Raw genomic sequence first — 16,439 nt, 5'->3', positions numbered from 1 at the left:
ATCTCTCAACATCACCTTTTGATAAGTTATCAGAGTTTGTCTCAAAGTTTAAAAGTTTGTCGATTTCGGTTTGATACATCTTAAGTTCAAAATCATCTGCTTTTGACCATTTCAATGTCTTTTTATTGATGTTTTATGCGTTTGACGTCCTACTTAGCAGATCAATATTCAACTGTACAAAGACTGGAAAATGATCAGAAACTTCATATGGACAATTTGATTTAATCTCTAAGGTAAAAATATCATTTGACAAGTATTATATACAGGTATACAAATATAATCTAATAATGTTTTTTTGGTAAAATCTTTACTTCTAAAAGTATATTTAGGACCAACTCTGCCCTGCAGTAATGGTGCAGGACATAAATTTCTATCTTTCAAAAAATTTGTAAAGCAAGTTAATTTACTACTTGTAGCATTACCAGTTAAGTCAATATTGTACAATCTTCAGAATACATGTCATAGCATGTACATAACTCATCAATATAACTCATATAAACCTCCGAAGAAAAATTTGTGGAGGGTAAGAGTACACATATAAAGCACATGTCATAATATTTCTCTGAACAAAGTTTTACTCCACACATTCTATCATTTGTAATATTAAGATTTTGTATTTTAAAATTCAATGATTTTCGTACTAAAATTGCCGTTCCACCGGAACCTTTAATTGTATTATTACAGTTTATACCAATACTGTATACCAAATGGAAATTATCTGCAAAAGTGCTCAAAAATGAAATATTGTTTTCGTTTAACCAATGTTCTGTTAATAGACAAATATCTGATTCATTTAACACAGACTGAAAGTATGAGGTACCAAACATTGCACCTCTCATATTCCATGTAGAAACCTGAAACATATGAGTAATTACAAAAAGTATAAATATTAGTCTAATTAGTCCCATTTTGAGTCTGTTGGGTTGTTGTTTATATTTGAGCTGTAGGGGACGTAATCCCTCCAGTATATTCCCTTTGGCCAGAACTGGTTGTCCGTTTCAATTTTGTTTAAAAACTCATCTTCATTTATATTCACGCGCATTATGTATGTAGATTTACCTCTATTTTCACGCTTTTTCAAAAGTTTTGTAAACGTAATATGTTCATCTGTCTGTTCCGCATACGTTCTCACGGAACTATTTACTAGTTCGTATGGTTTGTCGGCAATAACATTATACAAAACAATTCGTTTGGTTCGTTTTCTAACAACACCTCGAAATATAGCTGTATCATTGTCGGTTACCTTTGTCTCTATTGGTCGCACCATTTCACCATGTTGGATGTTATTTGTTAGTGTATAGTATAAAATAACTCTCCACATGAGACCAAAATGACACAGAAACTAACAACTATAGGTCACTGTGTGGCCTTCAAAAAAAGAAAACAACTCCTTTGATATGATTTTTCTGGTATTGTGTAAATGTGTCATTAACACTTAGTCCCCTGTTTTTAGCCGTCAGTTCTTTCAATAGAAAATGTCCTGTAAAGGCTGACAAGTACTTATTGTACAGCGTGCCGTCTCCTAAATAACTAGAATCTCTGTCTCTTGTATATATAACAAACACATCAGCTGTGAACGAACAAGAAAAAGAATTTTGAAAGTTTAGTCACAAGTAATGAGCTTGCTCCAAGCTGAAAAGCAAAATAGAGAGTGTATAGTTAAGCAACACTTTATTTGCATCCATCTTCACAAAAATAAAGATGCACTATAAAAATAGTTGAAGACAAAATGAATTTTGAATATCAGTACGTAACAAGTTAAAAGTAACAATCATATAAATCTTATTCACAAATGTTTCCTATTGTACAATCGTAAACTTTATTTTTAGTGCAGTTGATACTAATCATTTTAAAACTGGTGAAGTAAACGTAGCACGGGCCACAGGCATTTGTCTCAGAATTTTGTTTTCTTATATACCTTGATATTAAGGTATACATAATTTTTTCTGAGACAAGTGCCTGTGGCACGGGCGTAAAAGAACGCATTTTAGGCGCATATGGATTTAATTTTATTTTGTAATGACTATATGTCATGTGACAGTGTTAATGCTATTTGATGTTACCACACCTTAGTATTCAAAAATAACATTTCTAAAACAAGAGTTTCATTATAACTGCAGCACACTGTCCCAAAATTGACTTCACATTAACGCACGATAAAGAAAACTTTCAAAGTCGGATCTAATCATAAAACATCGAGCCATTCGTGACGGAATCTTAAGCCATGGTAAATGTATGACCACCGTTTGAGTTTTGCACGATCCGGTAGTAAAATCTGTGTTGTGCCAAACAAAAAACACCAACAATAAGCCAACGTGATACAGACACAAATGTCTACATATAAAAAGTAAAATCAGAAAAACACTTTTTTCTACTTTTTCCCTGGTAAACTGAACTATTTTATTATGAAGACCTGTCATCTGAACTATTTCATTATGAAGATCTGTCATCTGAACTAAATTAGATGGAAGATTTATCAATAATTCAATTCTATAAAGGAAACATTCCTCAAAACCTTAAAGCCTTTAATTTGTGTTTTGCTCAAAGTCACGGTAGGTATGGTTGTCCTGCATGAAAACTTTATGTGCTGGTGATTCGATCCTCACCGGTGCTGGTGATCATCGAAAATATGTAAATAAATACGAAAATTATGATTTTTGAAGTTTTTTCTCACAAATAATGGAAGGAAACAGTTGAGATTTTTTAATTTTGTTTCTTGTGGGTTCATAGGCACACCATTAACTAGAGGCTCTAAAGAGCCTGGGTCGCTCACCTGGGTCTATGTGAATATTAAACAAAGGACGCAGATAGATTCATAACACAATTGTGTTTGGGTGATAGTAATGTGTTTGTACATCTTACTTTACTGAACATTCTTGCTGTTTACAATTATCTCTACCTATAATGAACTTGGCCCAGTAGTTTCAGTGAAAAAATGTTAGTAAAAAATAACAAATTTTATGAAAATTGTTAAAAATTGACTATAAAGGAAAAAAAACTCCTTAGGCATGTTAGGGGGTCAATTGACCATTTTGGTCATGTTGACTTATTTTTAGGTCTTACTTTTAGGGCTGTACATTATTGCTGTTTACAGTTTATCTCTATCTATAATAATATTCAAGATAATAACAAAAAACTGCAAAATTTCCTTAAAATTACCAATTCAGGAACAGCAACCTAACAAGGTGTTGTCCGATCCATCTGAAAATTTCAGGGCAGATAGATCTTGACCTGATAAACAATTTAACCCCTGTCAGATTTGCTCTAAATGCTTTGGTTTTTTTAGTTATAATCTAAAAATTGCATTTTACCCCTATGTTCTATTTTTAGTCATGGTGGCCATCTTGGTTGGTTGGCCGGTACACCGGACACAATTTTTAAACTAGATACCCCAATGATGATAGTGGCCAAGTTTAGTTCAATTTGGCCCTGTAGTTTCAGAGGAGAAGATTTTTGTAAAGATAACTAAGATTTATGAAAAATGGTTAAAAATTTACTATAAAGGGCATTAACTCCTAAAGAGGTCAACTGACCATTTCGGTCAAGTTGACTAATATGTAAATCTTACTTTGCTGAACATTTTTGCTGTTTACAGTTCTTCTCCATCTATAATAATATTCATGATAATAACCAAAAACAGCAAAATTTCCTTAAAATTACCAATTCAGGGGCAGCAACCTAACAACAGAATGTCCGATTCATCTGAAAATTTCAGGGCAGATAGATCATGACCTGATAAACAATTTTATCCCATGTCAGATTTGCTCTTAATGCTTTGATTTTGAGTTATAAGCAAAAAACTGCATTTTACCCCTATGTTCTATTTTTAGCCACGGCAGCCATCTTGGGTGGTTGGCCGGGACACCAAACACAATTTTTAAACTAGATACCCTAATAATGATTTTGGCCATGTTTGGTAAATTTGGCCCAGTAGTTTCAGAGGAGAAGATTTTTGTAAAAGTTTGCAGACGACAGACGACGGACGACGAACGATGGACGCCGGACGACGACGGACGACGGACGCCAAGTGATAAGAAAAGCTCACCTGACCTTCTAAACTGTTTAAGTGAGCGTAACACAAAAATGCTGATTTTCAGAAAATCTAGAACTGAAACAAATAAATCAAGAATGCTCTTGGAGTCTACTTTCTATACCCAAATCCACACGACAAAATTATTTTGTGAAAAACCCGTGAAAAAAAATATTCATGAAAAGAAAAAATATTGATCTTAATTTGAATCTCTAAAAAAAAGTTGAGTTGCTTATTTTGCCCTAAAAATGCTTAGCTGCTGAAGACACATGATTGTTACGCGCAGAAAGGATGATTTTCATTTGTTTGGATAAAAAGAAAAGTATCTACAGTATCCCACAATATTCAGGATGCTTAGGTTACACTGAATTTATTATCTAAACTCATCTAAGAAGTGTTCAGACTCACCTGAGTGTTTGTGCCTGATTCTTACAAAACCTGTTCAATCCCTACGCATTTTAGCGGCCGGCCCGATTCAGGAGCCACTTGCCTTTGTTAGTCTTGTAAGTTTGTTTTTTTTTTGTTCAAAAATATGTTATGAAGTTGAGTGTGACGTCCAATTTCATTGAACTAGATTACATTGTGTTTTAGGGACGGCTGTAGCTCGCCAATTGGGGTCGTCAGCTGCTATCTGCTCTTCAGTCAGGTTGTTGTCTCTGACACATTCCCCGTTTCCATTATCAATTTTATTAGAAAATGCCCTTTGTTCTATATTTATGCTTTCCATTTTTATGCAAAACCTTTACATTTTGATTTTTGGGGTTACTGTTGAAGGTCGTATGATGACGCATGGTTGTTAACACATACTTTCTTTGGATTCTTATTGATATTTGTCCATTGACAAACATTCCACATCATCTTTTTTATATATGTATTGTATATTTTACGCCATATTTTGGTGATCATGCAGAAGGATCGTAATCACGAAAATCGAAAACATATGTTCTTATCTTAAAAAGAGACAAGAGTGGTTCAATTAACAGATCAAAAATTAAGATTACAGTTAATTTAAAATATTGATAACCGATAACAGCATTTTAAATAATCTTAAATAAGAAAACAGAAAACAGTTAAATAAAAAATTAGGGGTATTTTTTTTCTGATAACAACAGTAAACAGATTCACAACAATGTCAGATTACAGCTAATTAGTCAATTACAGTTAAGCATCAATGATCTTGAATATTTGCCACTTTTAACTTAAATATAAAGGCACAGAACCAGGACCCACCAGCACAGTATCAGGACCGTTTTTTTTTTAACACCAGCACATCGTCAGGACAATTTCGTTTTGCGAACTTGCACGACTTTTGCAATAAAAAAAATGTTGTAATATTCTTTGCATGGTACTTATCAGAGAAAAATTAAGCAAAAAAACACTTGTTTTATTGCCGTTCTGAGACAATGTAAACAAACCCACCAGCACAGAATCAGGACCCACCAGCACCCGTCAGGACCAAATCACCAGCACAGAACGTTCTCTAGCAGGACACTCTTACTCACCGTGAAAGTCGTTTTTATTTCTGTGGCTTTACATACATTTTAACTAAAGGAAGGCTGGTGAAAATTCTTTATTAAAATGCCCCTAGCAAGGTAAGATAAATTACATAAGCACATAATTTATTACATAAGCAACACGGCGGGTGCCACATGTGGAGCAGGATGATCTCCTTACCCTTCAAGAGCACCTGAGATCACCCCTAGTTTTGGTGGGGTTCGTGTTGCTTATTCTGTAGTTTTCTATATTGTGTCATTTGTACTATTGTTTGTCTGTTTTTCTTTTTCATTTTTAGCCATGGCGTTGTCAGTTTTCGATTTATGAGTTTGACTGTCCCTCTGGTATCTTTCGTCCCTCTTTGATGTTGCCTTTAGACATTCAATAAAATAAAATTTTGTCTGTTTGTTTAGTTTTCGTTACACAATGTTGTACAACTAATGGAATATGACTGTCATACAAACGAGAGGTTAAGCTAGCTAAAACCAGTTTAAATCCTTAAATCTTTTTCAAATTTAGGAATTTTACCAAGCCATAAATAGCACAGTTGTTTTCAATTCGTTTGATGCAATTGAGTTTTTGATTTTACCATTAGATAGATGATTGTCCGTATTGAATTTTTCTTCTAGTATGTTGTTTTTGTTATTTTACTTAATTCAGCAACCAATGTTGTACCAAAATGATGTTTTGCTTTTTTATATAATTTTTTTGTCTATCTTTTTTTTTTAAATAATAAATCTTTTTCTCTTACCTCCCATTTTCATACATGCCTGGACAGTAACTAATCTTTTATCACCTGGGTTCTCAAGAATAACATGGGTTTCATTAAAATCAACAAATACAAAGACGAATTGACATCTTGGTATATATAATACATGTGGGTCAGTTTTTTTCCAGTAGGAATGGCTTTATTTCAACTTCTTCCTCCTGAAATACTGATGTGATTATTCTATGATGTAAATCCTGAGTTTCTTCATGGAAACTAAGAATACAAATAGATTCCTCCAACTCACTTGTGATGTCAATTTGATCTAGTATAGTCCATCTTTTTTGCTTAATCAGCTGGAATAAAGATTGTTTTCTAGTAATAAAATCAAATCAAAATCAACCTTTTAATAAAAAATAAAAAATTGCTAAACTACAAAACAATACAAACTTGTTAAAGTAAAAACGTACAAATATACGATAAAATTATCACCATGCCTACCCTTTATCTACTCTTTACCTCCATTGTGCATACATTTATCTGATTACTATGACAATTTTTATGCATAAACATACATTTAATACATAAATTTGATCACCATGATTACCGTTGCTCTGAAGTAAACTTAAATTTCGGATTTGACTACTTTTTTTCCTCGATTCACTTACATGTTGAACTGGAACCTGTGCACACAAACTTTCGTTTGTATCATGAGGATCATCATGATTGCTTCCCTGACTACCATAAAAACCATTTTTCTATGGAAAAAACTTATATGCAATCAGAAAAAGTATCAATGTCCATAGGATCAACCCCGTCAGTAGAAGAAAGACTGTTTCTATAATACAAAAGATCATTTACAAATTGTATATCTACAGTTGGCTTTAAAATGCTGTTATGTTAAAAAAAAAGGAGAAAGATAAGAAAAATTGAGTGCAATATTGTACGTGTTCTATGGAAAAAGAAAGCAGAAAGATGCTACATAAAAATGGAAAGTTCACAATTGGGAGGCTGAACTCATCTCTGTTCTCGTAAAGTTTTGTTTTCAACCAACCCTCATTTTCAATTTCTAGATGTAAGTCAAAATATGAGGCAGACTTAACTGTATCTATTGTATTCTTTATCTCTTATTCGATGAGATAGATGCGTTCAAAATAATCATCAAATTTTGAATTATTTTGTGAGAGAACATCATCTATATAACAGAAAGTAAAGTTAAAGGATATTGCTTAATTCTTTTCTTTCTTACTAAGAAGTTCCTCTATGAAGTCAGCCTCGTGAGAATGAATGAACAAGCCAGCAAGAAGAGGGCACAATTGGTTCTTTATTTCTAATGCGAATGCCAATAGTTTGTTGAAAAAATTAAATTGATTGGAAATATACAAAACATTGGACATTTTAAATTTTTAGATCGCTTCGCATAACGGGCAACTCTTACTCTATTTCGTAAATGGTCTTGCTTCTTACAGAGTTAATTTAATTCCCTCAAAGCAACACCCATAATTTGCTTCTCACATTAATTTTAACTGCACCAATCGATTACATTTTAACGTAATCAACCCCATCCTGTCAGGGACTCTCTTTGTCTTTGATAGTATTCCTTATGAAGTGCTGGGATAGGTTACCTTTTCAAGCTTGAAAATATGTGATTAGGTCAGGAAAACTATTAGAAATATATGATTAGGTCAATAAAGTTCCAATAACTTCTTTGTCTGTCATTGTTCTTGGTGTTCCCCACTGTTTTTTAACAACCAATTTTCTCTCTTTTGACAGATTTGTATTCCACTTTTACATTACACAACACATAAACCCAAACAATATGGGAAAAGAAATATTTCTACCTATGCAATATATGAAAAGGTATGCATTTTCAAAATCAAAATTATGTGAAAAGGGTGGGGTAACAGAACCCAAGTGGCAACCCTTATCAATTAAGTATTGAGGTGCTCCCCCTCCCGCTCCCCCCTGAGCATCATATATGCAGAACAATTCCCAGTAGCAATTTTCTTGCTTGTATAGTGATTTTAAGCACAAAACTAAAAAGCTTACCACTGACCATGAATCATTACAGACGAGAACAGACAAAATAGTATATATACATGTACAGGTAATATACATGTATAATTTAATTGTCTTTTAGAAGGAGTTGACTAAAACTTTATCATTGCAAAGAATGTTCTTACCAGAATATGTTATGTACTCATTGTCATGGATTTGATGTGTTCCAGTCAAGATCTTTATGTCCCTTTTCAACAGAAGGAAATCCTCTTTCAATTCTCTTTTCACACCTTCAATGGTACCAGTTATACCATTATTTACCTCTGTGACTTCATTTTTTAAATAAACAAAATTATCTTGAACATTTTTGAAATCAACCTTTATCTGTGTCAAGTTGGCTTGACATTGTAAGAGTTTCTGTGTTATATCCTCCATTACTATACTAGATTGAGTAATATTATCGCTTAGTAAGTTGTATTTGTATAGTGTGGAGTCCACCAATATGACATCATTGTTCCTCCTAGTAAGAAGGCAGCAAATGATCTGAAATATAGTAAATCAAAGTTAATTATTCAAAGAATTCTTCAGTTCTTTATTTTCTGTTGGTTTTATCTGTGTTGCTGGGTAAATGTTTTTGTTACGTATACATTAAGTATCTTTCAAACATACATTTATTTTCTGAACTTCAAAGAAGAAAAGACTATATAATATAAGAGTCATTGCTGTTTATAGTGCATATAAAGGGATAATACTGCACATACGTACAGTACAAATGACCGCAGCTACTACTAAAACCCCACTCCTCCAAGAAATCAGACACACGAACCAAACAGAAATTGAAAAACTCCACCATAGCATGAATTAAAATGACGAGTACATGTTGTTTTTTATTGGGTTTTTTTTTTTGGCAATACTCACTTCAAAGATTATAGACTAATGCTTTTGCTTGATACTGAAAATAATGCGACACTTCTGATTACTGTTAATTAAACAGGACTTTGCAAAAAGCATTTGTTCTGAAATTCTCCCTATACATTGCTTGCTTTTAAATGGTTCGTTTGATCCTTATAGTAAAGTTTTTTGTGAGAAAGAAATGGATATATGTTTTAGAGTTTAAAAAATATTTTATACATATAAATCTTTGGGTATTATTCTAGGATTTAATTATTAAATTCCTTAGAATATGACCCAATTATAAATGCAGATTATGGATTTAATTTTTCTATTCTGTAGGATCATAGAAGTTATATGTTAACAATACTTCAATGGTATGATCAATGAAAAGTATGAAGAATCTTTTGTAAAAATATTGATTTATCTCCCATTGATTGTTTTTTAAAATGTGTCACAGGACTCTGAATGAATTTAATTATATATATTTTGGTCATATAGCTCCTATTTGTTCTAACTATTTGTATATTTATGGCATTCAGATGTTTGGATTTTAAAAGTTCCTGGTTAATTCTACATCCAGAACCAGGGCTAACCAACTCATAAAGTCATGAAAGTGTTATTTTCATTTATCATCGAATTGATTCTCTGATCTTTGTTTGTATGAATCCCTTTTTTTTTACTTTTTTATCCTTTATGTGGAATATTTATGTATTTATAATTCATGTGTTTATATATATGACTTACAATAATCCAGTCAGCATTTCTGTGAATGACATTTTGTCTTTTCTTAATTCTTCTTTCACTATTCTTCTTACAGTTTTATTGTCCACAGAATCTTTAAAATTGTCTCTGTCACATTTGCTGACTAATTATTTGGATCTCCACCAATTGCAACCTGTGGATCAGTCGGACTATCAGATGTGCCTACATTAACAGGCTATTTACCTTTTTTCCTTTACGTGACATTCTTCTGTTTGGACACCGATGACAAATTATATCAGAACGCCTGCCAAAGATAAATCAAAATACTTTATTTGAAAAGGGGTGTTCAGCTGTTTACAAAAGATGACAACACATATATATTGTGTTCCAATTGGTAATGTCTATCTTTCTAAAAATATAAATAATATGAATTATATCAATTTTATTTTTCCTATGTGAGTATGGTTCATCAGTTGCTGATTTCTCTTCAAATTCAGTTTGATAAAAAACAAACTCTTCTAAAATTACACAATACTGTAAAAATTAAAATCGAGTTTTAGTTTTAAATGACAAAGTCGTAATAACAAATCCATGCAATTATTTATTGATTTACAGAAAAAGCAATGAAAAAATGCTTATCAGTTGTCTAACAAACCATAACCTATGCCTTGGCAGTTGTCAAAGCATATAATTTTGATATGCCACGTCTAAAAGTACAGTATCTGGGTGTTATAATAAAAAACGAGATGTCATACTTTGTTTTTTACGGTGGTTTTGTTTTGTGATTCTCAAAATTTGGCTATTTATTTAAGGTATATTTTACATACATTTCCGTACTTTATTTCCGTTCATCTTCGTATTTCAAATGTTTGGCTTTGAGCGTTCCTGAAGAAGGTAAATCCAGAAAAGCGCATTGGACGCAATAAATTATTCAACGTGTTGTTTTCAAATTTTTAAATATTACTGTAAATGGGCAATTGATATCGTACATCCTGTTTTAACATCTACATTGTTTACTTATATACTTTGTAATTGTACACGTTAATGTAGTTTGTTTTCTTGTTATGCTGTTACACCAGTGTCTCAGGTAGGGAAGAGGGTTGGCGATTCTTATTGTTAAGCCCGCTGCATTCTTTATGTTCCGGTCTAAAGCTTGGAGGCTTCAGTACAATGGTTATGTCTGTCATATTTGGTTTCGTTAATTGTTTTACACATTATTATCTCGGTGCCTTTTACAGTCGACTACTACTGCTTTTTAATGCATATTGGTTGTCTTATTGACCACAATAACACGTGTACGTATTTTTTAATTAAAAAAAGTTTGACGTCAGTTGGTCCAGACAGTTCAAGTTTGGATTTGGGTGACTGAAAATTTCATGATTTAATATTTCGACAAGGTTTAGTCATCTAATCCAGTCGGGAAACAATGTTTTACGAGCTCGTCTGGTCCCTGTCGTTTTGGCGAATTTGGACCTTCATCTGCATTTGAAAGACAAGTAGTTTCTTCGATACAAAAATTGACGTAAAATGGGCGCTGGTTCAATTCAATTCGATTCAATGTTTTAATTTTATTTCGACAAAGTTAGAGATGAAAATTTTCAATAATAAGCAGAAAGAGGATTGCTTATGATATTTCCTTAACAAAAAGAGACTTGTGACTGTTTTTGTCAATAATTGTACAGTAATTATTTGTAAGAAAGCAACGAACTCGTGTCTATGTTGAGTTCTAGGGAACATTTAAAAGCAGGTAGTAAATTAACAAGAAGTTACTTAATTTTGCTTTAAAAATTGCTGCGCAAAACATATATGTAAGAAAAGGAATTCGACTTTGTATACTTCATAAAATGCGTTTTGCTTATAGCAGTTTTATTGAACGTTTTTTTTAAGAAATCTTAAACTTGAAACAACCGTATACCTAGCATGTTCGTATTCACATTTACATATAAAATTGAGAATGGAAATTGGGAATGTGTCAAAGAGACAACAACCCGACCATAGAACAGACACCAGCAAATATACATGTATACTTACGAAATTATAGAAATGCATTCGAAATTGTTATCATCAAAAATCTTGTCCCAATTATCGCTTTGAACGCGTCAACGTCTGGATTCGTTTGTATCGGAGTTATGCGGAGTGATAAAGGTATGTAGATAACTTTATTGATTTTGTAGAGCCAAATTGACAGCGTGCAATCCTTTCAATGTTTTCAATATATATAGAAATTTAAAAATATATATATACTTAGACGTGTACATTTACAATATTGTAGAATCGTGTAAATTTTAATAAACAATGCACGCAAGAAATGTATGCAGAAAGTAGCATATATCCCAGTACAGTACCTGTTAAGTTTATAGTGGTAACATTCTAGATTTTACTTCTTAATGGACTTGAAAGTTAAATTACTGTTATGTTATACAAGATTGTGGTTTTAGATTATATTAATTACGGAATAGAAATCAAATGTTAAAGAATCCTGACTGAGAAATAATTTACATGTGTTTAAACGACCATTCGATAAACATTATCGGACGGAAAACGAACGAATAGTGATGAAATTTAATCTTTTGTTACACATTGTAATTATAAAATTAAAAGAGAAAATCTTGAAATGTGTGTGTATGTTTACGTTAGAAAATTTACTTTGAATGTAACTGGAGAGTATGGTTCTCATTACAAAAACAAAATCCGTTTGTCTCAAGGACTTTAAACATGTGACCTATATATTCCACTTATCAAAGAAAGCAATCCCGTCATATGAGTACATGTAAATGTTTTCAAGGCATGGCAGGAACTTGATAAATGAATTTATAATATATTATATTTCAGAAAAGTCAAAACATTTAACTCAACTTTGAGAATCCTTTTGTTCTTACGTGTAGAATATGGTAAACAAATACCTGAATCAAATTTCTTGGGCCACTCATTTACTAAATTCAAATCTCTCAATGTTGTCTGTCGTCCTTCCACAGTTCAGAACTATCAAACAACATACAGCACACCACAATTGTATAGTATAAACATTAAAAAATTCAAAACCATTGAAAATATTCATTACCTATTCGGAGCAGTAGTTGGGCTTACATGACATATAGAGATAAAAAGTATTTATCAAAAAGGATAGCAATAAGATAATTTATAATCTTTTTTCTTACATAATAATACTGTATACATGATGAATAGTTATTATGAAAGATTAAATTACATTTCACTCTTTTGTATGATGTCAGCGCGCAATTATTTACAGAAATAATATGTGAATATTGTTATATCAAGGAATGTCTATTTCATGTTCTATAGTTTTTTAGCACATACAGAAAACTAAAGCACACCTAATCGTAAAGGAAGCACCTCGACTTTTAATTTCGTTATTAATTTTGCCAATTTAATTATTTTTTTCCTTGAAGAACTCACCAAAGGGAAGATATGTGAATACAGGCTAAATTCAAATATCAATCTTTTATCTTTCTGGGGAATTGATGTTCACGCATTAAAAATCTAACTGTATTTATCTTAACCTAATGTTTTGTGAAAATTTGTCTTTATTCTAAGTTAGCAAATATCTAGATTCTCCATGCCAAAATTTTGTTATCAACAAGCATTTAATAAAATTGAGAATGGAAACGCAAAATGTGTCAGACACAACAACCCGACCAAAGCGCGGAAAACAACAGCAAATGGTCACCAATAGTCTAAAAGGCTTTATACAGCGAGGAAATCCTGCATCCGGAGACGTGCTTCAGGTATCTCCCTCATGCATAGCTCTGATTTCTTTCGCGAATTTGGCTATACTTTTTGGACCTTTTGGATTATAGCTCTTCATCTCTTATATAAGCTTTGGATTTCAAATATTTAGGCCACGAGCATCACTGAAGAGACATGTATTGTCGAAATGCGCATCTGGTGCAAGAAAATTAGTACCGTTAATTTTATTATTAACCAAAATATGTATCAATTAAGTGATTAAGGACATATTCCAAAATACGAAATATATAAAATAAACTAAAATTAAAAATCATACAAGACTAACAAAGGCCAAAGGCTCCTGACCTGGGACAGACGCAAAACTGCGGCAGGGTTAAACATGTTTTTTTAATCGCAACCTTCCCCTAAACCTCTTGCCATTGTCGAAAAGACAAACACACAGCAAAACGCTTAGTTAAACTCAGTTCAAAAGAAGTCCGAGTCCGATGTCAGAATAGATAACAAAAGAAACTAAAAAAATAACAATGTTAAAAAAATAACAAAGAACTACTAGCAGTTACTGACATGCCAGCTCCAGACCTTAATTAAACTGATTGAACCGTGAAACTGTGAAGTGTACTGGACTGATACTACACCTTAGTTAACAGAAATCTCCAAACCAAGAACGTGTCTTTATGCCATCTCCACACTATTCCAAAATCGACACCAAATTGACGCACGATAAAAAAAAAATCGGATCTGCTCTTTAAACATAGGTCCATCCCATCGTATGAGTTTTTCATGATCCAGCAGAAAACTACGTTAGCAGTGATAAAATATTTGGCGTGTCAAAAACTGACACCAACAATACACCAAAGGGATGCAGACACCAATTCCTATGAACTGCAAGTTTCTAGGTTGCAATTTAGAAACTGATTTGATTTTTTTTTTAAATTTATCTTATCGGCTCTAAGGTACTTCTTTCAAGTTATCCTTTTTAATAGGTAATCTTTAACTTTTCAACTTTTCTGACTATCCCATTGTGAATCCCTGGAGTTATGAAGACATGTTATCTTAACTAAATTTGATAGAACATTTATAATAATTCATTCTTTTAAGAAACGCATTACTCAAATCTTTAGAGCTTCCAGTGTGTGTTCGGCTCAAAGTCGCTTTTATTTATATGGCTAATCACACTTTTCACTTGAACGAAAGGTGGCAATTTTTTATTGTTGAAATGCATCTATCAATGTTAAACAAATGATGTTGCCTTTACATATCTGAATAAATGCCATTATGTCTGTTTGGTTTGCTCACATACTGTTGTCAGTATAACAGAACTATATGTGACTTTCATACAAGTGAGATGTTTAACCATCTATCAAACCACGTTTTATCCATCTTTTCAACACAAGGAAATGCCTATACCAGTGCATGTTATAAATGTAACAGAATTTAACGGCCTCATATCTTTACTAACATCTAGAAAGTGACAATGAGGGTATGTTGAAAAAAAACTTTACAACAAAAGAGATGATTTCAGCTTTCCAATTGTGAACTTTCCATTACTAAGTAGCAACATTCAAGCAGCACCTGCATACGGGGTACATATCTTTTTATTGATACGATATTCCCGTGCTTGTATTTCCTATCATGGTTTTCTTAATAGAGGGTTGCTGCTGACAAGGAAGCTATTCAAACAAGATTCCAAATGGTGACGTTGACATCATCCCTTCGTACATTTTACGGACGCCATCAAGATGGAATAACCGTTTCACAGATGATATCGGATATGTTCCTTACGTCGTAAATACAGTCCCCTTCCCTTTCATGAATGTGACATACTGAGGGTTGAGATCTCATAAACATGTTTAACCCCGCCGCAATTTTGCGCCTGTCCCAAGTCAGGAGCCTCTGGCCTTTGTTAGTCTTGTATGATTTTAAATTTTAGTTTCTTGTGTATAATTCGGAGTTTAGTATGACGTCCATTATCACTGTACTATTATGCATATTTTAGGGGCCAGCTGAAGGACACCTACGGGTGCGGGAATTCTCGCTACATTGAAGACCCATTGGTTGCCTTCGGCTGTTGTTTGCTCTATGGTCGGGTGGTTGTCGCTTTGACATATTCACCATTTCCTTTCTCAATTTTATGAAGTAGAATATTTACCGGATTTTTTATAACATGAGCAACACGACGGGTGCCACATGTGGAGCAGGATCTGTTTACCCTTTCGGAGCACCTGAGATCACCCCCAGTTTTTGGTGGGGTTCGTGTTGCCTTTTCTTTAGTTTTGTATGTTGTGTTATGTGTACTATTATTTGTCTGTTTATTTGTAGCTATGGCGTTTTCAGTTTATTTTCGATTTATGAGTTTGACTGTCCCTCTGCTATCTTTCGCCCCTCTTTTGTTTCCCATTCATTATATGTGTGTGAGCTTTTAATTTTGCCATTTGACAAAGTATCGTCCGTCTTATCGTTTGTGGTTCAATTAATTATTGGGTTGCCTTTCCTTGCCATCATTGTCATAATAATATTTTTGACGGATGTTGTGAGGTGATTTTATGGGATTCGAGATTGCCTGTTGGTTATGTTTGAGTGTCGCTGTTTTTTTTTTTCCCCTGTGTTTGTTGTTGTTCTGCGATGTGTATTTTATGCCGTCTGTTGCATTATTTGTTTGTGCGTTTCTCTATTGTGAATGTTCTTGCTTTTACTTCTGTTGTGTTTCTCTCGGATAGTGTTTTAGCGATATTTTTGACAATGTCATAAAGCGGGAGGTTTGGCATGCCATTTAACCAGGTTCAATCCACCATTTTTTTTTTAAATGTCCTGTACTAAATAAGGAATATGGCAGTTGCTATCAAATAGTTAGTTTCTGTGGCAGTGTTCTAGCCAGAATTTGAAAAGGACAGGGTGCTAGTCAGAAAA

The 16,439-nt window shown here is 33.0% G+C and overlaps 1 long non-coding RNA gene across 2 annotated transcripts; it reads right to left on the bottom strand.

Annotated features, from left to right (window-relative positions):
- Positions 1-1,202: 1,202 nt before the first annotated feature.
- On the bottom strand, positions 1,203-12,010 carry LOC143079190 (uncharacterized). 2 transcript variants are annotated; one of them, XR_012979347.1, is made up of 6 exons: positions 11,856-11,992; positions 9,867-10,233; positions 8,414-8,771; positions 6,899-7,068; positions 6,276-6,586; positions 1,203-1,570 (listed from the first exon to the last, which is right to left on the bottom strand). It is a non-coding gene; the product is annotated as an uncharacterized LOC143079190 (long non-coding RNA). The 2 variants fall into 2 exon arrangements; XR_012979346.1 differs by having other exon boundaries at positions 1,251-1,570; positions 9,867-10,128; positions 11,856-12,010.
- Positions 12,011-16,439: the final 4,429 nt, after the last annotated feature.

The sequence above is a fragment of the Mytilus galloprovincialis genome, chromosome 6 (assembly GCF_965363235.1).
Source record: "Mytilus galloprovincialis chromosome 6, xbMytGall1.hap1.1, whole genome shotgun sequence".
In the NCBI taxonomy this organism is placed as follows: domain Eukaryota; kingdom Metazoa; phylum Mollusca; class Bivalvia; order Mytilida; family Mytilidae; genus Mytilus; species Mytilus galloprovincialis.
The sequence above is the reverse complement of the archived record's forward strand: the minus strand, read 5'-3'. Positions and strand labels throughout refer to the sequence as shown.